Source organism: Molothrus ater, chromosome 3, assembly GCF_012460135.2.
Source record: "Molothrus ater isolate BHLD 08-10-18 breed brown headed cowbird chromosome 3, BPBGC_Mater_1.1, whole genome shotgun sequence".
NCBI lineage: Eukaryota > Metazoa > Chordata > Aves > Passeriformes > Icteridae > Molothrus > Molothrus ater.
Window position 1 is genome coordinate 100802034 of NC_050480.2, and position 26883 is coordinate 100828916.

The window sequence follows — 26883 nt, forward strand, 5'->3', positions numbered from 1 at the left end:
TCACTTTGCTGTCTCCCTCACTGTGGCTTTCAGGGAATCTCAGGAAGGCATATCTTTTTTAGGGACCAAGTTTGGCTAAAGAATAGCAGAGATTAACTGTTGAATGGCAAGGATATTTATCCCTGATATTCATTAGTCTGGCAATTATACATTATTTTGGTATTATAGTGGCAAGTCATTGCTTGATAAATGAATGAAAATGAACTCAGAATTTCCTCATGGAAATGAACTCAGAATTTCAACAGACCCTGAAGTCCAGTGCTTTTGGCTAACTCTGGGATTTACCTGCATCCTGGCTGAATATCTGTCAAGTGTAACAGGACTTTGGAGGAGATTGCAGATAATTTCTGGAATATGTCTTCTTTTAAAAGCTTTTAAAATTATATTTTCAGTAGTCTTTGCTGATACGTCTTACTGTAGCTAGGCACTCCTTTAAATTAGTGCCTGTGAGCCAGTGAGTGAAATCCTCCTCGGAGGTGCCAGTTTATCATCTTGGAGAGCATCGCCCCAGCCCAGTATCCAGGAGGGGCACAGTGTGAGTTCCAGCACAGTAGTTCTGCACCAGCAGGAGATTTCTCTCATGAAAAGGAAATCCTCAGGAGAGAAATGGAGAAAGGATTTGAATCCTAAATCACCTGTGTATCCTTGGGAGACTGGTGTGAGAAGCTTGCTGTGTTCTCCCGTGTGGCAGACTATCCCAGCTATCCCAGCCATCACTTGTAGCGTATTTTCGGCAGCATGCTTCAGCCAGGCATCAGAACAGGCTTTTCTGGTTTGCTCAACTGGGGGTGTGACATAAAATTTCATTTTTGTTTTATTAGAAACTATACATCTGTGGTTTTCACCTATAAAACTCACTGACAATAAACAGTTCTGACTGGAAGGTATGCATGTTTTATCTAGTAAATCCAAAGAGAAGTTTTAAAAAAATGTAGTTTCAAGTGAATGAGAAGAAGAATAAATGGTTATATTGTGGTCTTGTAAAGGTAAGAGTGAAAAAGAAAGAAAGGGTGAAACATTACACAGGGCTTATGCCATTTTCTCTTCCTTTTTCAGGGTATATGAGGGGCAGAAAACCTGGGCAAAAGAATACTTAGAAACAAAGAAAAACTTCTATGAAATAACCTTACAGACAAATGGGAATGGACCTCTTGTGATTTTAAATGTATTCCAGTACTATGCTAACACATGCAAAGGATGAAGGAAAAAACTTGCAAATGGAGAGAGTGTCAAATTCACAAATCAAGACAGAATAATTCATCCTAAGAGATAATTTATACCGACTAAGCTGTCTGAGGCTTTGGAGATCAGCTTTTGGCATGTGTTTCTCTACAGCTTGCACGGTGGACCACAACATGCTATATAGATGATTCATGGGCTGGAGACTTTCTGCACATGCAGGGTCCAAGGTGGGTTGGCTCAGCTACAGAACAATTTTTAAAATTCCTTTGCACCTTATGTCTTTGGCTTCTTTTCTGTGGTTTCTAACTCCTACTTCTCAATAGCTGAACAAGATATTAACAGGATAAATTACTCACTCACAGCATTTTAGCAAATTGCAGGAGAGTTGTGACTTATGAAAACAATTGTGTCTCTTAGATGCTTAGGCTCCAGCTATAATGCTGGTAAAGATGATAGTAACAATATTAATAATGAGAATGTATTGTCACTAAATAGACTGCAAGCATGTCTTTATTTACTTTCAAAGCTGTGCTTTGCCAGTACTGCCTGTTCCCTCTCTTTCCTGTAAAAAAATTTGGGGGGAGGGAAGAGGGGAGAGGGGGGAAGAAAACAGTGAAAGCCAGAAAATGCAGAGAGGATTCTGGCCAAGATGAACAGAGAGAGGCAAGTAGTGTTGTGACTCTTTCCTGTTGTCAAGGGTACAAGTGAACAATAGGAAACTTTCAAAAATAATATTTTCAATTTAAAAAAATATTTTAAATGAATGAAAAATAATTTAAGTAGTTCATAACTTTTCAGAAATACTTTAGTAACTCTTTGGATTAGTGGTATTAAAAATCAGATGAAAAAAAAACAGTGTCCCTTTATACCAGTAAAAGCAGTGGCTGAACTTTTAAAAGCTTGCTGCCATTAAAGTCTGCAGTGTTTGAAATATATAATAAGCTTATGATGATAATTCTCCATCCACTGCAGCTCTTTCTTTTTTTAATCCTTTTTTGCTTTCCCTGACTGTTTGACCTTCCGAATGATGCTAAAATTTATGGGAAGGTCAAAAAGTCACAGGGGCCCGTATGAGACAAAGGAAGATGAATATAGGATATCTAGGCAAAATCAATGATTTCTAAAGGCTACTTCATACTGAGCAAAACACACCAGGGCTGTTTATAAGAAGGGTAGATGGAAGTTTGCTTTATACATATTAAAGGTGCTTTTTATACTCTTATGGGGAAAAACTTTGCAAGCTTCACATTCCAGGACCCAAAACCAAATGCCAAGACTTTTCAGATCTGCCAAGTTCAAAATCTAAGATTTCAGGTCCACTTGCCAGATCACATTTTCCATTTGGCAGCAGCATTCTCTCCAGCCCTGCCAGTAGCTGGCCCCTGAGATGTCTCCTTATGAGGTGTGGGATTTAATTTAAATTTTTGGTTTTTTCAAACATTATTGTTTTGTGAACATGAAAGTCCAGAATTTCAAGATAAACCCAGGCTGAGCAGAACCCATTCTTTCCTGCTGAAATGTCTCCAAGAGAGAGCCTGCTTTGAGAAAACCTTGGAAATGATATCTGACTTAGCCAAGGGAGTTTATTTGTTACCTGCAGTGATATTTCTTAGTGAATACACATTTGTCAGGGGAATCCTGTTTCTGTACTTAGTGCAGAATTTTTTTATTAGTTTTCTAACTGTGCATGCTTAATTTCCCTTTCTGTTAATGAGAGTTTAATGTGCTCTTTGAAATGAAGAAAAAAATTTCTATGCAACTGATAAAACAGAGCTTAAAGAGGTAGGGTGACAGCACTTGAGAAGGGGGAAAACAGCTTCCTGGCTGTGAGTTTAATGCTTTTCTGCAACAGGAGTCAAACTGTAGAAAATTGGTGATGGTGTGGGTTGGTTTCTTTTCTTTTGGCTTTTTTTTCTATGAAAACAGTACTTGAAAGGAAGAGAAAATAGGGGTGGTGTGGTAAAAGAACCATGAATTTTAACTACTTGCAGTGTGTGAGCCATGGACTGATTCCCTAAAATAAATAAAGTTAAACTAGTCAAAACAGGATATTGGAAAAGTGGGCTGCATAAATTGTACAGACACTTTGTCAGAGCTCATCCCATTTCTGTGTTGTTTTCATTTTCATGAAAAATCAAATGTGACCTTTCAGGCCAGACCTGGATAATTTAAATGTTTTTCCTTGTTGTGATGCCCTCTAGAAGTCTGTTCATTCAAACTTCAAGGAAATTTTGTGGCAACAAATCATGATGACATACTTATTCTTGCAATTCCCCTTGTCCACCCTTAGAGAAGATCCATGACTTAGCATATGAAGTAGATTACCTTTCACCCCAATTAATGTTTTTATAATGAGTACCAAAGGAAGTAATAATGTTTTGCCACTTATTATCGAGTGTTACTGGGGCAATCTCTGAAACTCAAGACTCAGGTCATTGACAGCACTGACATGATGGCAATCACGTTGCTGAGGTTTAAGCCCTGCTACAGTGATGAATAAATTGGTCAATTTAATTTCCAGTACTATCAGTTTGATGCTTTGAGTAACAGAATGAGATAGATACAAATGTCCAGGGGTTTTGAAGATTTGGCAGGGGTTAGACTTGTAATTTCATCCACTTCTGAACCTATTCAAATGTTAATTAAAAGAGAAACAATGAAGTAATAAAATAAGGAATTATAGTTGTGTTTTGTCTGGGAACTAGAACTACATAATTTTTAACTACAGTGATAAATATTTTTATACTATATATGATAAGACATGATATTGTACAATAAATTATATTTTGCAACTTGTCAGTAAGTTGATTGTATTGCACAGCTTTTAAACTGGCAAAATTCAGTTGCATTGGTTTTAAAGAATGAGAGCCATCTGAGATGTTATTGAACAGCCTGATCCTACCCCACTTTCACTATCTTTTAAAACAGTGTAGTAATGCTTAAATGTACCTTAGAATGCCAGACAAAGAAGGAAAGGCAGTTGATAGCTGCCTGACAGAAATAATGTTTCTAGGTTGTTCTTTGGATTTCTCATATTGGGAAAATTAAGCTGTCTTTATGTTTTAATCAAAAGAAGAAATGACTTGCATAGAACTTTAACAAGGGGACACACTGGCTTACCAATAAACTTTTTCATTTGAGTTATAGTGGCTGATAGCACTGGATGACCATGCACATACCATTTATATGAAGAATTCTCTTCTTACAATGCATTTTTCTTTCTCTTTTCTTATTGAAATTATAAAAAGTTATTTATACCAACAGCCAGTTCCACCCTACCTCGGGATAGCTTTCTACAAGACCTAAATAAAGGCAAAGAGCAGATGGACAACTGTCTATGTATGTGTGTGTTTTATGACTTTTCTCCCATTATTTCAGGTAATAATGCCATTCAATACTGTCCATTCATCTCTCAACCCCATCTTTACATTAGAGAAGTAATTTATGCCTTCTCCATTGAAAAAGCTTCATGAATCACTTTTCCTCAAGATGGTTGAGCAAAAATCTCTTGAATGTCCTCCCACAGGGAAAATCTATGGGAGGGCTGGATAAAATAGGAAAACCTGTGTAGGGGTGGATATTGAGTCACATTAATTGACAGAAAGGTGTCTTTGGGAGAGGAAAGACTTCCCACCAGTCCCTGTGCTACAGACTATTCTTAATTGTTAGCTGGGAAGCGCTTGCCTGGCATTTGGGATCCTGGTGAGCACTGCAACTGCCTTTGACTGCCCTCTGGTATGGGTGAGACCCAGGCTGCAGCAAAAGGCTTCCCTGCAGCACAGAGATTCCCTGGAACATGGAGAGACTGGAGCCACAGTGTTCCTCAAATGATTGGTAGACCTGTGATATGCCAGGACTGACAATGTGAGCCCTTATTTGTCTCATCCAGCTGGAGAAGAATAAATACAGATTTTAGTCTCCATGCTCCAGTTTCCTTCCCTATAAAAAGTAACATTTACTTTGTCTCTTAATATTTTCATGCACTTTTAATTATTTGACTTCAGAAATATTTTTGCATTGATAACATTAAACAGAAAGATTGTGTAAATGCAAAACACTGTTGTTACAAAATGTCTCATCTTGAATAAGTTATTTCAAGGATGACAGTTGTAAAATTTCAATATCTGTTAAAAACCAGTCATTTATTTACACTAATGTGCTGTCCTCATGCATAAACAATCACAAGGAGAAGAATGGTTTTCTCCGTGGCTGCATGTGAAAGTGTGACTGTGTGTCTTTGTGTGTGTCTGTTTGTGTCAGAGCTAGGCTTTGAGGTGTTGGCCACTTTTGTGCCCAGACATCTGGAAGTTCATACACATTGATTTTTCCAGAGCAGGGAGGGGGGCATGGCTGCATGTTCCTGTGAGCAAAACCAGAAGAAACTGAGTCAAGACGATTTTAGGAAACTACTTTTGACACTGGCATTTTAAAGCCTCAGCTTTCACAGATACATAGTGCATCTGAAGCCCTGTGGGCAAATTTCTGTTCCTTTCTGTCCTGCATAATGAGCAACTTGGGCTCAGTTCTTTGGTTCTCTAGTTTTTCAGCTCTGAAATCCATCCTGCTTCCTACCTGCGCTCATATCAGAAAAGTTGCCGAAACAGCTGGGGGATGAATTATCTGTTTATTTATTCATTACAAATGCTTCTTTGACCTGGTGAAATCTGGTGAGCTGGAAAAGCCTTTCTTGTCACTCATGTTACCTCTTATCCTCCGCAGGAGTCGCAGCGGATTTAAAGGTCATTTGAAATGCAGCCTTTTGCTCTTTGACAGCCCTTTCAATATCAGCCTCCAGTTCTGTTTTACAAAGTCATCATTATTATCTGCGTTCGTGGCTACTGCTATTTTCCTGGGATTGCAGAGAAACCTGAGATACTAATTGCAATGAGCTAATTTGGCAACACCATGAAAACTTCCTTAAGGCATTAGTTAAGAATATACTTTCCTTTACACAAAGAGAATTTGAAAGTGGGAACAGACTGCAAATGCAGCAGAAGGTATGCTTTTGTACTCCTATACTTAAGAGTAGATGGTATAATTAGCTTACAATGGTAGTTGAATGTATCTCTCAGAATGAGAACATACAGAATTAAACAGTAGCTTTAGCCTAATGATAATCGGTGATAATGATGATAATAATAACAGTACTTAGAACTTTAATGCAGAGATTTGCATCTTGAAAGTGCTATGCTAAACATTGACTTAATTACTGTCACCTCTTCGGGGAAGGTAGGTATTATTGCCCTGACTTAATAGACAGGGAAATAGAGATATAAGAGAATGAAATGACTTGCCAAGGGCTCTGCAAGAGCCTGTAAAGGGATTCAAAATTTACGGGTCCCTTTACTGTATGTTCCCTTATACCAGGATAATTATGCACGTTGTAGGGTTGCTCTGTGCTTTTGAAACTTGAGCCAAAGCCTTTTGATATTAGAACCGTGTGTAGCATGTTTTGAAGGTTGTACTTTTCAATCATATTTTAATATGATTTTCCTTTTTAGGTCAACCTGAAACATACAGTTGGAGGCAAAAATTTCAGTTTTGGTTTTAAATATATATATTTATTAATCCTTTTAGTAAAAATCTTATAAAAGAAAGGTCAAAATTTTGTACAGGGTCATTCAAGAAACAAAAGAAATTTTTCTCAAATTGCTTCATTATTAGTTGTGGAAGGATATGTTTGTGTAGCCTGAAGATTTTTGCCAAATTCCAAATTTACTAAAGCTGTCTCTGACATGCAAATGGCATATTTTTTTTGAGTTTGTATCTTGTAGACATATTTTGCCTGGTTCTTATTAAAATCACTGTGAATCTTCCTACCTCAATTATTTCTCCTCGCAGAAGGACTGGAAATCAGCCCTGTGATTTGATTGCTTGCAGAATATATGGGGAGTAAAATGGTATGATAACATAAACAGTTTTCTGACCACAGCCACGAGTTAAGGTGTTGATGAGATTCTGTAAGAGGAATTGTATTCTGTAAGTATGAAGTGAAAACATCAGCTTTTAGCTATAATTATTTCCCTGTGTAAAAGGCATTAACACCAGACTAGAGGAATGAATTTTGCTTTGACGGCACTCACTATGCTTTTAGCATAGATCTTGTAGGCGCCACAGTTCTGGTTAATTAAGGCTGAGTCGTAGTTCACTTTGATAAGAAATGTAGTTCTATATCTGTAAAGCATAAGGCAATAAAAGATGTCAACATCTGCATTTGTAGGATTTAGAAGGAGCTTTTGATAATTGTTTTCTCTGGCTCCTACCTTCTGTCACCTTTGCTGAACGGCGGATCAGCACATACAAGCTCACAGGCATTTAAAAACTGGATGTACTGAGTGCCTTTCTGTGAACAGGGTGAAGTGTCCCTCTACACTGACAGCTGGTGTCACATTTATGTGTTTCAGTACCTACAGTGCACGTGGGCATTTGCTGGTGCTCAGAAGAGAGATGACACCCGTAGATAATGGCTTCATGTAGCATTATTGATTTTTGCATTGTACCACCCGCCGTTCCTGGGTCTGTGAATCCCTTGTGGAGCCTCTCTTGGTAGCTGAACTAAAGCTTTAGACAGTTTTTGTAGATGAACTTGAGGAATGCTTTGGCTGTTTCCAGAACAAGATATTTGAATTCATTCAGCTAATCAAAACAAAGACTTTTATCCTACAGGCTTTAACTGGGGTATTCATTAAACGCTTTTGCTTTTTTTTTAGAAAACCTTTTTTCTTTGTAATGTCACAACTGAAACCAGCAGCAAAAATTAGAAACATTGAGAAAACAGTGGTCACACTTTCTGAAAGACTACCTTTGTATTTTCTTTCAACAGACATTTTACACTGAAAACCAAATGTTTTTCTAATATTCACAGTTTTCCAGTCAGGTTAAATGTAAAGAAACTATTTCTATAAAGGTGAAATAATAGGCCATAAGAGAAGGAGTGGCTAGTCAGCTCAAGGTGGTTTTTTTTTAAAAATTGAATTTTTGTTTTCAACAAATTGCTTTGAATGGATAATACCAGCTAAAAATATTCATAGGCATTATTTAGCAAATAATTTCAATGAAGTGTAAGAGAACCACAGTCTAACGATAAGCTAACAGAACGTGCATTCTTTCATATAATTAATAAGAATTATTCACTTCTCTAATAAAACTAAGTGGCTTTTAGGGAGGTGGAGTATGAATGGAACATTAAATTTGTTTCGTCCTGGCAGTCCGTATTAGAATACCAGAGATGAGTGGTTATCTGCACATAGTTTAACAGACTCCCAGCTTTGAGGAGTACTAAATAAGAGGCGAGACCTAATGGAGTGGAATAAGAAATATGGACCTGAAAATGAGACTGTGCTGTATTATATGTTGATCACACAAGGTGGCAGAATGAGCTTAGGGCTATCCAGAAATAAGAGGCAGTGAAGCACCATTGCTCTCAGTCGAGAGTGTATCCTTGCTTGCCCTAGGAATATGCCAAGTTGCTTCTGCACATGGAGAGGGATGGAGGAGAGCATTTTAATACAATATTTTTTGATTATTATCCAAGTGATTCAATTTCATTTGGAGATTTAGTGGAAACTGTTAAAAGCTTGTGTCTAACTTTGGAAATTAATAATCATACAATGCTGAATCTGTGCACATCTTCAGTTTTATTGAAAACACAGTTTACTCTCTATTGATACATTGATTCTCTAAGTGGGGCTGAACTCTTCAGATGAAGGACAGCAGCAAGAACAGGCACGTAGGGAACATTTTGCCTTTCTTTATTGATTTATGGCTAAATTCACTTCTATTGTGAGTGAGTGAAACTCTATTGACTTTCCTTGTGTTGCATTTACTTATATGCTCTGCCCGAGCATGGCAGGCAGGTCTATGTGGCTGAACTGAGGGCAGCCCAAAGAGGAGAAATTGAAGTGCAAGACAAAGAGAAGGGTACACTCTTCAGCAACCTCCACGGTACTGCTTTGGCCAATAAGTAGGGGAATAGTAGCAACACTTCTTTCCACACCTGTACAGCTGCCTCAACTGCTGAGCCTGTTGCTCTAATGCTCTTTTTAAGGGGCACCACTGATCTGCATCACCAAAGGAACCTTTGGATGCAGGTTGCATGTGTGCTCACTCAGTTTGCCTCTGTGGAGCTCCAAGACAGACAAGTGGTGCACCAAAATGATGGAGAGCTTCAGCTCTGATAAGGGACTCCTTCCTGTCTTCCCGACCAGAGTTGCACCAGTAAAGCATCAAAGCAGGGGTGGTGTTAAGCACAATTAATGGTTGCTTGAAGAAAGAGATATGTCCTTGTAGGGTGCATTTTAAACATATATGACAACATATTCTTGCATCTGAGTTTGCTCCTGCCTGTAAATGAGTGAAGTAACAGAGCAGGATACTCTTACAAGTAAGGGTTTAAGAACTCATATCTGTGCATTGCTCCTTTTGCAGTATATTTCTGGAAGCTCATTAGAAGCTATTAAAGATTATTCACCCTTCCAACCTTTTCAGCAGATGTTCAGCTGTTTGTTTTTTCCTTCACTGCCTTAAGATATTTGGCTAAGCATTAGTACAAGACTGGAACAGGTCAGGAAAGTATTTATTTCCCAGAAAAATAAATTAACTAGTAAAATAGATGGCAATTAATAAAATAAGTAATCTGTAACATATTAATGAGAGCTGGAAAATAAAAATTGAAAGTTTGAAATTTAAAGCTAAAGCAGACACTAGAATGGCATTTCTCTTTGCACAGAGAGAAGGTTACCAAATGATAAAGAAGAAAATGAAGAGCCAAGGAAAAAAGGCAAAGAAAAAATTAATTCTGAGTTCTGGAAAACTCCTTTTGCCTTTGCTGCATTTGTCTTTGACCTGTTGGTCATCAGGGGAGCTGCAGTCTGTGAGGCTCATGAGACTTCTTGAATGACTTACGGGCATGTCTAAGAGAGTTTTATTTTGACCCACACCTTAATGCTGAGCTTCAGACCTGAGAACTCCCTGATCCCTTTTTATTGCATCCAGCTCATTCCATAGCCATGGCCAGAGTTTCAGTTCTTAGGTTCTGTTTCTCAGCTGAGCTTCATCATTTGTGTGACATTTTTTCCACTGCCCAGTGCAAAACTAGGGAGGTTATTTTTATTTGTCAGTGGTTCTAACCAACCTGCTCGAATGTACACTGCACAGGCTTGAGTCACAGACTTTTCAGCCTAGATGAGGTGACTGAGTGGAGACAGATTCTCAAAATGCCTCTCTGCCGTGACTGCCTGCGAGTCCTCCCTCTTTTCAGTACAGTCAGGCTTTAACAACCTAAACCACTGCAGGGGACGCTTTGAGTTAAACTGCTAGCCTTGCACAGAAATGGGCAAAAATCACTTATACCAGCTCTTTACCACCTCAGTCACTAATTGCTGCCTTTCAGTCTGATCTGCCTTGAGGCAGCCTGCTGCCATTGATGGAGTGTCCTAAGAGAGCCAGAGCTCCTCAGAGCAAGCGAGCCCAGTGCTGTGGGGTGGCACAGGGTACTGGTGGGGATGGCTGTGGAGCTGGGGCACAGGGCTGGGCTCACACAGGCATTTTGGGTGCCACCTCTCACAGCATTCCATTCACATGGTCCAAAGCTGCAGTGCAGTGTGAGAGATAGGACAGCAAGACTGAATATACACAAGTGATAGGCAGCAATATATATATATATATACACATATATCTATATATATCTATATCTATATCTATCTATATCTATATCTATATCTATCTCTATATCTATCTATCTCTCTCTCTCTATATATATATATAACAAGTAATTATTTCATGTCTGAAAAGGCATAGGAAGCTGTCTGCACTCTGAGTGTAGCTTGGCAGTGAGACAGCCATAACTGAACCAGAGCAGAAATGCAGAGCTCTTCTCCTAAGAGCTGGTGATGTGGGGCAGCTCCCTTTGTCACTTTCTAAAATAATTTCACAAAGTAATGTCTGCATATTGGTTAAATAAATGAAACTGGTTGAGTTTCAATCAATGTCTAACAGTCTCAGCAGCCTTAGCCAGTGCCCCTGGAAAGCAGAAAGCAAGCAGAGGCTGAGAGAAAAATACTGGGAGAGCTGGCACTGACAGCAGTGTGGTGTGTCAAATTAATAATGGCAGTGACACAGATGCTCACATAGATGCCATCCTGTTAAATGCAGGTGTCAGTCACACCTGCACAGCACACATGGAAGCAGAACACACTCCCTGGACACGTATGCACATATGGATCTACAGGTACATATATATGCTATCACAGCATAGTGATGGGTGGATAAACCAAACAGATGGGGGGAGAACATGCAGGGTTCATGTGGTCACTGAAAATGTTCTCATTTGAGTGTGCTGCTGAAAAGCTTGCAGGCCAAATGCATATGGATGACTCCAGTGTCTGGAAAGACATGCTGTGGAACTGCTGTATTGTACTTGAAGCTACAGACAGTCCCTGACAGCCTTTGTGAAGTGATATGAAGCTAAATGCCTGTGAGAGTGAGGAGGTAATTCTGTTGATTAATGCCAGTCTTGTTGGTATTGATGATTTAGCTGCCTGTATGAAACAAATGTGAGCAATCAGTTCGTCTTGAAAAAACTTGTACAACTGAATAAAGGAAGTTGTTGCCTAATCTATTTTATACTAATTGCTTCATGCCACAAATTCAAGCCCTGATCCAATATGAATTGACATGGAGGAGAGATAGTCCATTCACTGCAGTAGTCTTTGGATCAAGGCTTCATTTTAAAGCGAGCAAATACTGCGTGCTAAATTAGCATTCATCTGAGTTGTCACTATCTGTTTCTTGAGAAGCAGACAGGCTTGATATTCTCTGTGTAGCCAAATGAGTCTTAACACATATATGCTGGATTGCAAGGCAGCAGAGCCAACTTGAGCACAACAAAGTTTTGGTGAGAGCTGGGGCACCGTGGGCTGCTGCCTGCGACAGACTGCCTCGGCTGGGTGTCTGACACGGGGCTCTCACTGCTGTGCTGCCTTACAGAGTCATTTACCACCAACAAACACTTAGTGCTTATGAGGCATTTTTCAAAAATCTCACTGGGGCCCTACCTGGGGCTTTAGCTATTTAAACATCTTAAAAAAATCTGTCCCTTGAGAGGATTTAACTCGGCAGGATTTAGGCTGCTAAGACTCGCATCATCAAAGAGACCAAAGCGTCAATCCATCTCTTTTCACGCCTAAGGACATAATAGTATCATGCCCTCTCCCATGAGGGGGTACTGCAGAGAAATTTCCAAGCTCTCAGCACCCAAACTAGCTAGCTCTGGAAGCAGATGGAGTATAATTATAGCAGCGTTGAGCTGCACCTGAACTAATTAGCTCTGCTGAGAAACAGGGATTGAATTTAATAATGCATGTTCTGCCATACCAAAAAGGCTAGGCTGCCTTTGAGACCTGTGTGACTGTCTCTGCATGGTGCTGTGCTGAACTCTGTGGATGTACTGTGAAAGTCAGCTCAGAGCTTTTCTGTCACCATAATCTGCTTCTGAATGTAGGCATCACCTTGTCCCAGCACTCATGTACCATTGGAATAATTACTCCTCAGCTGTCACTTATCTCCTGACTATTAGTTTAGCATGTTATGCTTTGCATATGCTCAAGATTTTGCTGTCCAAACTCACCTAAATATTGAGATCTACTTCAAGGACTGCTGTGGCTAAAACCTTGAAGCCTTCAAAATGTGACTGTCTTTCCTATGGACCTGATGTTACCAGCATGGTCTCAACATGCCCAAAGTAAATCTAGCTGTGAGAGAAAGGTAGAAGAGCCAGGTTCAGATTCCTGCTCTGGAGCAGTGATACCCATCAGATGTGGAGTCGAACATCCATCTTAGATACATTTCCTAGTTGCTGGGATTAAAGACACTCTTACTTACCTCAGTTCTTTGCATCTCAAAATATTTCTATGAGGAGGAGAACCTCTTGTGTTGGTGTCTGAGAGAATTTTCCTACTCCAGAGAATGGTGACTGTTGGGGTTCTGTCTTGGGGTGCTGGTTTGAGCTCAAGCTCAGGCTGTGGTTTGGTCAGAAGGAGCAGTTGGACCCTGTTCTCCACACTCACAAGATTGTCTAACCCCAAAGCTCTCAGTTGTCCTGGGCTACCATTACATCTTTAAAAATGTAGATCTGGTGTTTTGTATCATACAAGTGGCCGAGATTATTTAGGAGCTTAATGGCTCTAAACAGAGACTTTGTCTCTCTGGACACATATGAGCACCATTCCTTTTACCTGAAATTTATCTGTTACTAGTGTGATCCATACACTGCTCAGCAGGTTTCTGTTGCCTCCATACTTATGTGCCTATCCACAGAAAAATTGTGTGAGTATTGTAAGAGGTATGATTAGGACTGTAAGGAAGATGTTGCATTGCTTAATTCTGTTAAGTCTCTTTACTACTTAGGGTGTACAAATGGAAACTTTGATGGTTCCATACAAATGGTCCTTTGAATTACTCGAAGTCTTCTGAAAATTTAAGCCCTGTTCATAACTTTTGATGATTTTTTAATGTAATAAATACATTTAGACAAAGTTAATGACTCTGTGTGGTGCAGACAATATATTACAACTACTGGATCACACATGCACACAAATCTAGATGTAAATTTTTCAAATGTTTCTTCAATTTTGTAAAACGCAGACTTCAATGTTTTGAGCCAAAGGAGATACTTGGTAGCTACTGATGCATCTTACCAGGTCTCCTGCTGCAGAGGTAAGTAGGTCTCTTATCACAAACCCAAAATACTTTTGACTTTGTATCAAAACCATTCTTTTTCCTGCCATACTGCTGATAGGGTCTGAAATAAAATCCCTTAACTAGTAAATGATCTTATGTAGGAGATTTGTAATACCTGTGTTGAAACCAGATACCTGTGTTGAAACCACATGTCTGTACAGGAAACACATTTCTTCTCCTCTTCCTCTATTTGCTTTTCAACATATTTGGCTTGAATAACTTGTTTCTGAAAATATCAGTGGCAAGTGGATGAGCAGAAGCAGTAGAAGCAATACTGCATCTGTAATAAGGGGAAAGGGAGAGGTACAGGAGGAAGAGAGACAGGAAGGAAAACTCAAAATCTGAGCTCCTCTTCACCCTTCTCCTGGCATGGCACCAAGGCAGTCTGCCTCTTCTACATGGAGAGGAGTAGAAGTGCAACCTCTCCCTAAGTAATTAAATGAATACTTAACCTGCAGGTTCAAAACTTACAGCATATTATAAAACAATTATGTTTCCTTTGCATGAAAAAGTTGAATTGCCGTTCAGCTTCTTTTGTCATCTGTATGCATGAGTTTGGAGCAATTAGCATGAATATATTACAGGTGCAGTGTCTCAGGAAATTGCAAGAGGCTGTGCTGTATTTTTGTACTATAGAGAAGTGACAGAACTATAACTCTTGGAAGAGTTGAAAACTGGGGAGATGTGAGTATCTGAAGTGCGATTTTATAATCATAACGAGCACCGATAGCCATCAATCTAATAGTCATTAAATGAAATGCTGTGTTTTCTTAGATTGTTCCACTACTCATTTAATTTAACTGGATACTACAAACTATTTAATTTTAGATTTTAGATTACCTTTCTAATGTGCCCTGTTTATCCTTTTAACTGCAGATAAAGTTTTTTTTTGAAGAGTAACAGCAGTGGTATTATGTTAGCTTTGATGTTATCTGCAGACAACTTCTTATGCCAGTGAAACACTTTTTTGCATGTTCTTTAAGATAAATTACCAAGCAATTCAAGAGCCCTGAATTTTGTTTGGTATGGTTTTGTCACATTTAATTGTTCGTGTAAAGCTGATTCTTTTTACTGACTCTCAGATGCAATTTAATTTTTAAGTGCCGGTTCCTCATAAATTCAGATGAGCACAGTAAGATAAATGCTTCCTAAATCCAAATATCAAAGTGGCATTAATGGTGACCTTTTTTTTTTTTTTTATTAGAGTGATAGTGATTCACATCTGCTGAGGATCTCACCCTTAGAATTACCTGACCTGATAATAATTTTTGCTGATGCTCCATTTATATGAGTACAACAGAGGGACCTCAAAGACCACAGCAATTATTCATATATGGTTTGATGCCCTTTTTTTCCACCACAGAGGCTCAAGGGAACAACTGTGGTAATAAGATTCATATCCACCATTTTACCATCATGAAATCACAGATTTGATGAATGATACTGATGTGGAACTTTGCCTTCTTTGCAGGTATGAAAGGAAAAATTAATCCTGGGTTCTTCAAAACAAAACCTCAGTCAAAACTCTTAGCACATAGAAAACAAATCCTGAAAACCAGTGTTACACACAGAGAATGACACATGGACATGTTTGGGAAGTGGCAAAGGAGGAGGAAATGTGAGTACCAGATCAAAAAAGCAGTCTTCAGGTTGTCAGCATGGTGGGTCATCTGCACAGTGTTTCCACAAATATGACATCAGTGACTACCCCTTACTTTCAGCTGCAGGGACACATCAACATTTTGGTGGAGTGGGAGGAGGGAAAAGAGCTTACTCTGAAATGGAAATGGCAGGAGAAGAATATCCCATGAAAAAAATTTTGAGAGCAAAAAAGACTTGTGACAGGTTAAAGATTATGTGTTTTGTTCATAGCAATCTTAGAAGCACAGGCACAGTGGCTTGATGGCTTTTCATATGAGAATAAGATCTGTACTAATGCCCAGTGCTGTCCTGCATGATGCACCAATGTTTTAGTGCTAGTTTCGATGCTGGTTTCCTATTCAGGAAACTTTCAACTCCCCTCTAAAGTAACAATGCCAATAGAAAACCTATTTTTTTTCATATAGAGAGCCTCCATTCCCTGTTTTTTTTTTTTTTTGATATGGTTTATAAAGTAAGAGTATTTGTGGACCCCAAGGCACCACCTCACTCCTCTGTCTCTGGGTTCTCTGTGTGGGTCTATAGCTAAAGTGGTAACACCTGTCCTATATTTCAAGTGTAACAGGAGGCCTTTTGATCAAACTATCATTTACAAAAGAGCTAGAAATTGCACAGCCCCTGTGGCTCTGGGAAAATTTAATGGAGTTGTAGACTAATCCCCTCACCATTGTTCCACAGAGCATGGAGAGCAAATTCCCACACTTCCAAGGAAGAAGTAAATGTTCTCAGAGGGAAACCTCAGACAATTTTTCTCTTTCCCTCCCTCTTGGGTAGAGTTTTCTATGGGAATGACTGAGGATTGACCCTATGGAAACAAGAATTTGAGAATACTTATTATAAAATTGATTTTATTTCCTTGTCATTGTGAAGTTGTTCCCTATAGCATGTTCTCTAATGATTTATCCAGAAGTTTCAAGAGTTGTAAGTACCAGTGGTTCTGTATTTCCCTTGCCTGTCTCACTGACAGATGGCACAGAGATGGGGATTGCAAGGCACAGCAGGGACAAAAAGAGAGATAGTCAAATAAGAAAAAGATTTTATTTTTTTTTGTTACTGTAGGAGTAAACTGCTTGGGAAGATCAGGAGTGAGACCAGCAGCATTTGCTGTGTATATTCTGAGTGAAATAGAAATTGTATTTGAGATCTAGGCTATGTTTAAAAACAACGAAATTTGCCTCAGATACAAGTCCCAACACTTTTATAATTATCTCCCTTTAAATCTATTTCACTCTTTTCTTGTAGTATTTTTGCACAAATGAAAGAAGAGCTTCTGGGTCCTCCTCTCTTCCCCCTGTTCTCTTGTTAATGCCTCCCTCTGCACACTTCTTGGGAGGTGGATGCAAAGTGCTGAAGCAACACAAGGTGTGATGTTCTTGAGGAGTCTCTGGTCTCCTGAGCAACTTCTTGTGAGATTTACAACTCCAAAGGATTGACTATAAATAAATAAAACCTTTCAACACCTTCTAACTCCTGGGAAAAAAAATCCAAAAGATACTGAGTTTTGCTTACCACTTCCTCCTGCCAGGGTTACTGGAGGGTTTGCTGTCTATTCAGTCCTGTCATTCCACCTGCCACTTACATTCTGTCTCCAGCAACCACAGCAATATCCTGTCTCTTCTGCTACTCATCCATCCAATATAGCAGTGCATGGTAATGTGATGCTCAAGGATAATACCCTGGTATATCTTCTGACTCCTACATATGAGATTTGGTGTTTGCTGCTTCTTTTTCTATTTGGTATTGACTCTAGAAATTCTTACACAGACAGCAAATGCAGCTGCGAATTCAATCTCCAGATTTCTTTTTTTCTTAGGGCACCTCTTTTCCTTAATTGCTTTTGCTTTGTTTGTTCAAATTAAATATTTATTGCATTTTAAAGAAGAATGAACTTTTGGTACAAGATAATAAAGGATTTATCTGATGATAAAACATGTAAATCTTTCCAGAAACTTCAGGAGGATTTTAATATTAATGCAGATCAAATATGGAAATATATGCAACTTGTGAATAGTTTTATAGAAACAGGAAGAGCTGTGGTGTCAGTGTAGGAGTAATCCTTATTAGGATGAGTTTCTGATATTGATAAGACAGGAATACAGGATCTCATTTTTTTCTCTTGCTTAAATCTCTTCATCCTTTTGTAAAAGTTCAGAAAAGAATGACAAGTCCTTTTTTATGTTTTAGTAAACTGCTGAATAAGTCATTACAGAAGAAACTATAGGGAACAAGTTTGTAGTGACAAGGAAAGAAAATCGGTTCTCTAACAAGTCCTCTCAGTTTCTAATATCCAGGGGTCAATCAGCAGTCCCACCTTATAGAGAAAAATTATAAATTATAGATAATTATAGATAATTAGTATTTTGCTGGTTTACTATTTTGAAAAGCATAGATGTCCCCCATGATAAGGTGCCCTTAGAGTAACTCTTCCCTTCTCTTTGTATGAAGTATGAGGGACTAGTACTCAATATTCCTAACTTAATAAAACATAGTTATGAAATTAATATTTAAACTACTTGATTTTTTAAATTTCTCATTTACTCTTTCCGAATCATTGAAACCATAGAATGTACTTAACAGGAAAAAACACCAGAATTTTTAAGTTTGGAGAAAAGTGAGAGGAGGAAATCAAGAGGTAAAATATGGGTGAATTCTCTACACAGCAATGTTCTCAGTATCCTTTAAAATTTTTAGAATTCTTTTCAAGAGCGAATCATGATAGAAGTATTGAAATCTCTTAACCACTAAGGAGGACCATGGAACTGGCGGTTCAGCCTAAACAGATTATTCCCTTTTGGCATTTTCTGATCACCATGTCTATCATAGTGAAATCCCAGTTTGATTTGGCTTTCACATGTGCTCATAGTTTGTACCAATCAATTAAATAAGTGGGCATGACTGGAGAGGTTGTAGAATGCACAAGATCAAGGACTTTATAAAATAAGGTAGGATTTTCAGAAGGTCCTCAAAGACCTAAGTCCTTTGCTCTGTGAAATTCAGGGTTCCAGTAACCAGAAATATGTTTAGTACAGAGAATTGCAGGGAAGTCACAGAATGCTTGGAGTTGTAAGGAACATTAATGATCATTTACTATCAACTCCTGTGCCATGGTAGGGACACCTTCCACTAGATCAGGTTGCCCAAAGCCCCATCCAATCTGGCCTTGAACAATTCCAGGGATGGGGCATCAACAACTCCTCTGGGCAACCAGTTCCAGTTCCTCACCACCCTCACAGTAAAGAATTTCTTTCTAATCTAATCTAATCTAATCTAATCTAATCTAATCTAATCTAATCTAATCTAATCCTGCTCTCTTTTAGTGTAAAGTCATTTTTCCCTTGTCCTATCACTACATGTCCTTGTGATTAGTCCTTCTGCTGCTTTCTTGTAGTCCTCTTTGTGGACTGAAAGTCTGCTACAAGGTCTTCTTAAAGCCTTCTTTTTTCCAGGCTGAGCAACCCCAAGGCTTTCAGTCTGACTACATAGAAGGAGTGTTGTAGCCCTCTGATCATTGTAGTAGCCCTCCTCTGAAGCTGTCTAACAGGTTGGTGTCCTTCTTAATTTGGATGCCCCAGAGTTGGATGCAGTAATCCAGATGGAATCTCAGGAGAGTGCAATAAAGGAAAGGGTCACTCTACAGAGACTCTGCCTTTCAGTGTTATGTCTCTTTGCAGACTGTGTCCCCTAGCATGAAAGCTTCCAAGATTCACTGTTGTGTTTAGAATCATGGAATAGCTGGTGCATAGCCCAGAGATCCAGAGACCACCTTATTCTTCTGTCACCCTCAGTAATCTATCTGCTCTCAGGCTTAACATTACCATATTGAATAAGCTTTCAAATTTGCCCAACATGATGATTTTGCAAGGCTACATATGAAACTCATTTGTGCTGCCCTCTGAAGTAATTCTGAAAACACCCTGCTCCCATTCATCATTCAACATGCAGGTTTCTTTCACTTACTGTGTTCTAGGATATACTCTCAGCTAACTAGTGAAAAACCTCTGTAGGAGGTTTTGCTCATTAGAGAAGCGATTTAATGTTAAAGAAATATTTTGCTTTCTATTTTAAAATGTCTTTTTGAATAAATAGTATACAGATTTTCCTGAGATGTGCTTTGAGCTGCTTGGAAAATGAAGAACAGAGCCTTTCACTAAAATTAATGGGAAAGTTCAGTGAAATTTGGATTAGACTCCAATGATAAAGAAATCTGAAACAGAAACATCATTAAAAGATACTGGTAATGGAACTGTGAGCTTATTTGTCTGAAAAACAGCTTGCGAGGTAATAAGTAATGAATTACTGCTAAGAAGTACATCTGTCTCTAAAGAGAAAAATGTCTTGTGGAATGCATTGTACATCTGTACTGATAGAATTATTAAAATGAGTACCTTTGAGATAGGGGTATATGTCATGAAGATGACCAAGCAAACATTGGATTAGGGGGCTTTTATGGTAATTAAATGATGGACACACAGTAAAGAGACAAATTGTTAATATATGCTAAACACAGAAAATCTAGAAGACCATCTGATTCATTCTATCAGAGAGAAAGCATATCTGCTTAATTAAGGGCTGTAATATTGTATGCATGCTTGCAAGCAGTGATAAGGTAGCTAATCTAGCTTTTCCTGAGGTCCACTCTGTCTTTTTAGTGCTTAAATTTTAGCCTTAAGATTCCCCCAATGTTGCTGTTTGTATGGGATTGTTTCTCTGTTGCTGGCACATAACCGATTCCCTGGGAGATAGATGCACCTCCAAACAGCAACTGCTTGTCAGGAAGACAGTTTTTCATACCTGGCTTTAATGCAGACCTTTATTTTACAGACAGGTTTCTCAGAGGCTCGCGCTGTCTTATTTTTAATGAATAAAAAAAAAAAGCTGGGTGAGTGGGAAATGCTGTCATGCAGGCGTTCCAGATGAGGCTGGGACAGCATCGCATTTGAATAACCACCCGACGGATCCGTCAAGCTGAGCTGAGACATGCCTCAGCAGTCTCGACTCAAAATCCAGCCCTCGGATGGAGGGTGAGGCGCAGGAGTGCCCGCAGCCTATGTGTGCCTTGGCTCCTCTCTGCAGTGCTCCTGCCTGGGAGAGCGCTGGCATTGGCGGGGCGCCGTCCCACAGAGGAGCTTAATTGTGCCTTTGCTGTATTGCAGAAACATATGGCTCAACGCCTACAGGAAAGTATCAGGGACAGAATCTTGCAGCAGTAACATAAACATTATTTTGCATGAAGTAAAATCAATATTTGTTGTCTGAGCATCTTCCCAGGGTTTCAAAGCCAAGTGTTGTAACATTTCACTAAGTTTGGGGTATTTGTTTCCATTTGCTTCCCAGTCAACAGCTGTTTTTATGGGGAAGCTGCAATTTTCAGGGTTGTGTTTGTGGACTGCCCCAGGACGGACATACAGACTGGGGAATGCTGACCCATGAGAGGGACCTGGGGGTCCTGGCAAGTTGAAAATGAGCCAGTAGTGCCCCAGCAGCCAGGAGGGCCAAGCGTGTCCTCAGAGGCATCAGGCACATCAGCAGCTGGGCAAGGGAGGGGATTGTCCTGCTCTGCTCTGCACTGGGGCGTCCTCACCTTGAGTGCTGGAGGCAGTTTCGGGTGGCACAACACATAAAAGACATTAAGCTATTGGAGAGCTTAATGGCCTCCTCCAAAGGAGGGCCATGAGGATGGTGAAAGGTTGGAGCTGAAGCTGTATGAGGAGCTGCTGGGGTCACTTGGTCTGTTTAGCCTAGAGGAGACTGAGGGGAGACCTCACTGCTGTCACAACTTCCTTGTGAGGGGAAGAGGAGAGACAGGCACTGATCTCTTCTCTGTGGTCACCAGAGACAGGACCCAAGGGAATGGCCAGAAATTGTGTCAGGGGACGTTTAGGTTGGATATTAGAAAAATGTTATTCACCCAGAAGAGCGGTTGGGCACTGGAACAGGCTCATCAGGGAAGTGGTCACTGTACCAAGCCTGACAGAGTTTGAGAGGTGTTTGGATGATGCTCTTTGGCACATGGTGTGACTCGTGGGGATGGTGCTGTGCAGGGCCACGAGTAGGACTCGATGATCCTTGTGTGTTCCTTTCAACTCAACAAATTCCATGATTCTGTAATACGAATTTTGCTCCTAATCGTTGCCCATAAAAATGTTGGGCTGATGGATATCTGCCCCATAGAAATTCAAGTGCCAAAAAATCAAAGCAAAGCTGGCACTTTCCTTACAAAGCTCTCCCCCTTTTTTTTTTTTTTTCATTTGAGTATATCTCAGTAGGACCAAGGCAGGCTCCCACAAGCTTTGCAGTGGTAAATTTGTATTAGTAGTGACTACTGATCCCAGAGATGTGAATAGTGAAATTGGTGCACATTGCACCAGAATTCATTGTTGCTTTCATTTTAAATTTCCGTGTCTCAAAAAGACAAACTTCTCGGTATGGAACAACTTACATGAGTAAGTGAATCTTGATGTGGGTCCCATGGAAGAGGTCAGAGAGCTGCTCTTGGTGGTGAACTGTCACAACAAAGCAGCCAAACTGATCTGATTCTCTGTGCTTGAGCCATACCTGTTTTCCCAAACAGATTAACACTGATTAGCAATGAATTACCAAGCACGAAATGCGTTTCTTGGCTTCTAGCCACTGGATGCATAGAAAGAATGTATCTGCAGGAGGAGGAAAATGAGTATCCACGGCTGAATAAAACACTTGGATGTATTTGTTGTTGCAGGCTATTGCCAGTTCAGAGTAAGAGTGGTCATTGCCAGTTAAATAAAACACCTCTCTCCTTACAGAAAGCATATTGCTTTCTAGAAACAGGATCTTTTAAATAATGTCTGCTTATCTATGGTCTTTGAATATATTTTTTGCTGAATAGGAGCACAGTATTTGAGCACTTCTGTCATGCAGAAGCAATCTGCTCTTCAGACAGTGATGCTTACTTAAAATGCTGATGTTGATGATGCTGAAAACGTGGGTTGAGGGAAAACTCAGATCCCATCTTGAAGAGGCTTGCTTCTTTAAGAGAAGGTAAAAGATGAGTTAATCACTTAGCAGCAATTTAGAGCACAAGTAAGCAGTTGGAGTACTTTTAAGAGAGATATTAATAAAAAACCACTTGTTTCTGGCAGATGGAAAAGAGGGAAATTGGTCCACCTGATTATGAAGAAGAAAATGATCAGTGAGATGGTTGGTCTGTTAGGCTGTGGCCTCTGCTCTGAAATAGAAGGACTCTTGCCTTATTTCACTGATAACAGGATGAGGGTGTGAGGCTTCTCTTTGCCAGCAGGAGCATGCAAACTGCATCCTCAACCCTTCAGCCAGTTCGTGTTAGTAATTCTAAGCAGTTTGATGCTAGGCACAGTATCTCCACAGTTAACAGGTGTATTATTACTTTAATTATCTTTAACTACTAGGCATGCTGTGATACTAGGCATTGAGAGATTCAAATATACAGTAGGTTTGATAAAAACTGTTTGTCTTGAATAGATTCAAATGCTTGGGTTTTTTGCATAGAAGAGCTAATGTTTGTTATTAGTTTGCTGCTCATAATCTTGGTTATACAGGCTAATTAATTTACCAGCAGTCTTAAGGTTGACACCTGAAAAAAAAGTAAAAATATAGATGATGTCCTACATTTGCTTACCAAAAGGAGACTGATATTTTTAAAAGAGACAAAAAACCCCAATATTTTTAACTGTTGTATGAAACTAGATAAAAAGTGGATAAAAACCTAATTCCTATGTGATGAAAAGAAAGGTGAAAATTTATTTCTAATTTCTGTACCTGTCTCCAAAGAGAGTACTTTTACTCTAATGAGGAAAAGGAAGGGAAAATGGTTATTCAATACTTTACTTTTTAAAAAAGAATTTCCCTTTTCCTTTTGTCTTTTAGAAGCAGACATTATAACAGAAATCTCACTGAATTGCCCAAATTTCAAACCAAATTTTTCTTGTAAACTAATGAATATAATCTAGCACACATTAACTCATCTCTGTTTCTTCTCTTTATATATTCATTTTCCATGGCTGCCTCCTTTTCCAATTCCCAAATATTTTTCTTTCTTGGTTTTTTTTTTCTTTCACCCCCCCTTTGGTTTGAAGCTGTTCAGAATTGTGTGTCAGTAGTATTAACTCACATCTTAAAATTTCAGCCTCCTGATGTCTAGTTTTTTTCTAGTCCATTGCTTTCAATGGACTAATGAGAAAAAGATGTGTGGATTCAGCTTTTTATTTATTCCTAGGCTCACTGTGAATCCTAAGCCATGTGATGCACCTGTGTATGCTGGCTTTACTGTAAGATTCTCAGACACTTACTGTACTGGTATGATGTTTCCAGACAAATACATATCTTGCAGGTGTAGCACTGTTTTCTCAGAGGTTTTCTGCAGGGTTATAAAGAGCATCCATGTTGGGCAATACACCAATGTTCAGATGTTTTTGAGGCATTCAGATATCAGTGGTTAGCCCTCACTTGCCTTTAAGTGAATACATTCCAAGGAATTTGTCATCTCTCTGTTTTCAGCAATTTTATAAACACAGCCTTGCACGGATCTCTTGGCATAGGAGAGTGTACTTGGAGCAGTGTGTTCATTGAAGATTTTTTTCCATTCTTCAGCCTTGTGTGGATCTTTAACGACCTGCTATATGCTTCCTCTTTCTCTAATCTTCTGAGAGAGTCAGCAGGCACAAACTGTACTGAGAAAATTATACTATTCCACATTCTGAAACTGTAGGTTTGATTCCAGCCTGTCTGGTGGGACTGCTGCTAAAAGTCAGCATCTAAAGGAGCAGCTCATTTGAATTCTGGATGTATACACAAGTTAATACGAATGTGCTCAGAAACTGAAGGCTGATATATCAAAGCCACCGTTCAACACCACCTCAGGAATGTTCCTAATAGTGCAACCATTTTTTCCTTTCACTTCTGTCAAATTTATCAATGTCTGATGTCACTCTTTCACAAAGAGGCAGCCTATTAATATGTATAAAGTAAAAATAAAAGTTCATCCCTATGCATTAACATTTACTCATGGCAATTATGCCTGAGCTTATTAAATTCATATGTCCCCCTCTTTTTCTTTCTTTGCATTCCAACCCTACAGAAAGTAGTACCAGATCTATCTATTTTTATTATTCTCTATGCATGTGTACCCCTGTATCTGTATTTTTATGTGCATTATCTATACATCTCTCTCTATATATACTTCAGCACTAAGGACTGAATAAATTTTTCCCACTTTTTGTATCTTACTGCTCGAGTATTTCCCAAGAAAACTAATGACTGCTTACCTGGAGCTAGACTGAGTTATTAGGCAGGCACATAACTGTACTGCCCCAGGAAGTATACATGAAAGGAGTTGGACCCAGAGCAGGAGTTTGTCCTGCCTCTCCCTCCTCGTTTGTGAAATGAAAAGTTAATTTGCACTTCTCCTTTTTTCACATGCCTTTTTCTGGTGCCTGTTAATTTTCCTGTGCATTGGGGCAGCATGTAAGAGAAGGAACCAAGCAGCTTTCACCTCTCACCCCCTCTCTTGGGGCCACAGTTCCTCTCTCCTGAGCCCAGATCATCCCTGTAGCCTGGGGCTGTCCCTGTGCTAGGCTCTGCCAGAGATGGGGCAATTTGATCTCTGCATAGAGACAGCCATGAGGTTAAATGCTGCATGCTTCCTTGCATGGAATGTTTGCCTAGATTCTCCCCAAGAGGATCATCTCCTTGTCCCTGACCTTTGCTGCTTCGTGCAGGGTGGGATGGGGCTGCATGCCCTCAGTGCCTGGCATTTGGCTGTCCCTCTGTGGGTTTAGGACACAAGGGTGGGTGAAGGGAGAGAGTGCAGGACCTCACAGGGTGTGTGTCAGCACTCTCCCCACCTGCAGCTGGAGGATGCTATGCCACAAGTTGGGGTTTGCACTAGTTTTGGTGGAAACCAACATCAGTTTAAGCCACTGAATGAGGAACTTTGGTGAGGAGGCCATGTGTAGGGTGAAATTTTGCTGCAAATTCAGGGAGCACCTCAAGGTAGGTTCCCACAAAGGGGTTGTAAATCCAATTCACATTCTTGGATTGATGGAGCCTGCAAACACCCTCCTTCAGCTGGGCTGGCCACTTTCTGAGGGACTGGAGCAGGTGAAGTGAGAAGATGGGGGTCAAAAGACAGAGGGGAGATTATATCTTAATGCTATGTAATTTTCTAGACTGCTCCTCTGGCAGGGATATTACAACACAATTAAATCCCCCTTCATCCCATTCCGGCTCCACACTGGGAACTGAAACCTGCAAATAAATGAGTCTTTGTATGGACTTTAATTTCAGGGATGCAACTGCTTTCCACTCTCTGACAGGGTGAGATACAAGAGGAAAGACCAAAGAAGCTAGGCCCCTATTCCAAGGAATAAGTTCAAAAAAGAGCTGCTATGGCAGTAATCACCACAATACCTAGAGGCTATAGTCAGGGTTGGAAGGATGCTCCTTTGATGTTTTCCTAAAATAAATACAAACATTTTTCACTCTTCTAAGCTGAATCAACAAAAGAGCAGCTAACTGCTCTGTTAGCTAAAAGATCTCCAGCACTACTTTGGTCACTTTTTCTTCTGCCATGGCTTAAATTACAGGTTAAATATTATCTTCATTTGTTCTCTTAGAGATTGACTGGAAATTAGAGGCCAGAGGAGAGAAGGGAAGCAAACCCCGTGGCTTTAAAAAGGACAAGAATTTGGTTCCTGTTGACTTGTCTTCAGTCCTCTCCTGGCAGCAACCTCAATACTTTCATTTTTCATTGCTCAAAGTGCAATAAACAAGCAGCACTCCTTGGCAAGAGGCTTCTCAGAGTGGACTGCCATGTCCTAGACATCACCCCATCACCTGGTGACAGCCACACTTGTCTGACACCTTCGTGCTGGTGACTCCTGTTCTACATTGCCAAGTCCTGTTGGCTTTCCTGAATTCTGACTGAGCACCCTGAGATGCTTCAATCCAGCAGCCAGCTGTCATCAATAATAACTGCATTTACCATAATTAAAATTAGCTTGTTTTCTTCAAAGTAACACTTGTCTATGTGTTTCTGTTCATGAGACTAACAACACAATTAACTTTTATTTTGTCCACATCTGTAAATTTACACGGCTGCTGAAGCCCCTGTGAGCTGGGTGATTTATAAGCCCTTTGTGCCACTTGCCTGTCCCACTCAGTAGGAAACTATAACCTAACCCTTTCCCTAATGGCATTAAAAGGTCCAATTAATCAAAAAAGGGGTCAGTTAATATTCTCCACACGTAAGTGCTGAACATCAGAATAATTTGCTCTCTTGTGGTTGGCATC

General features: G+C 39.7%; 1 long non-coding RNA gene across 3 annotated transcripts in view; it reads left to right on the top strand.

Moving 5' to 3' along the window:
• Positions 1-26609, top strand: part of LOC118685354 (uncharacterized) — a 142640-nt gene extending 116031 nt beyond the window's left edge. For 2 of the 3 annotated variants that reach the window (XR_004979958.1, XR_004979959.1), the window contains exons 4-6: positions 1057-1409; positions 15392-15538; positions 26208-26609. This is a non-coding gene — a long non-coding RNA (uncharacterized LOC118685354). The remainder of the gene's footprint in view (positions 1-1056; positions 1410-15391; positions 15539-26207) is intronic. The other variant, XR_004979960.1, reaches the window with a different exon arrangement.
• Positions 26610-26883: the final 274 nt, after the last annotated feature.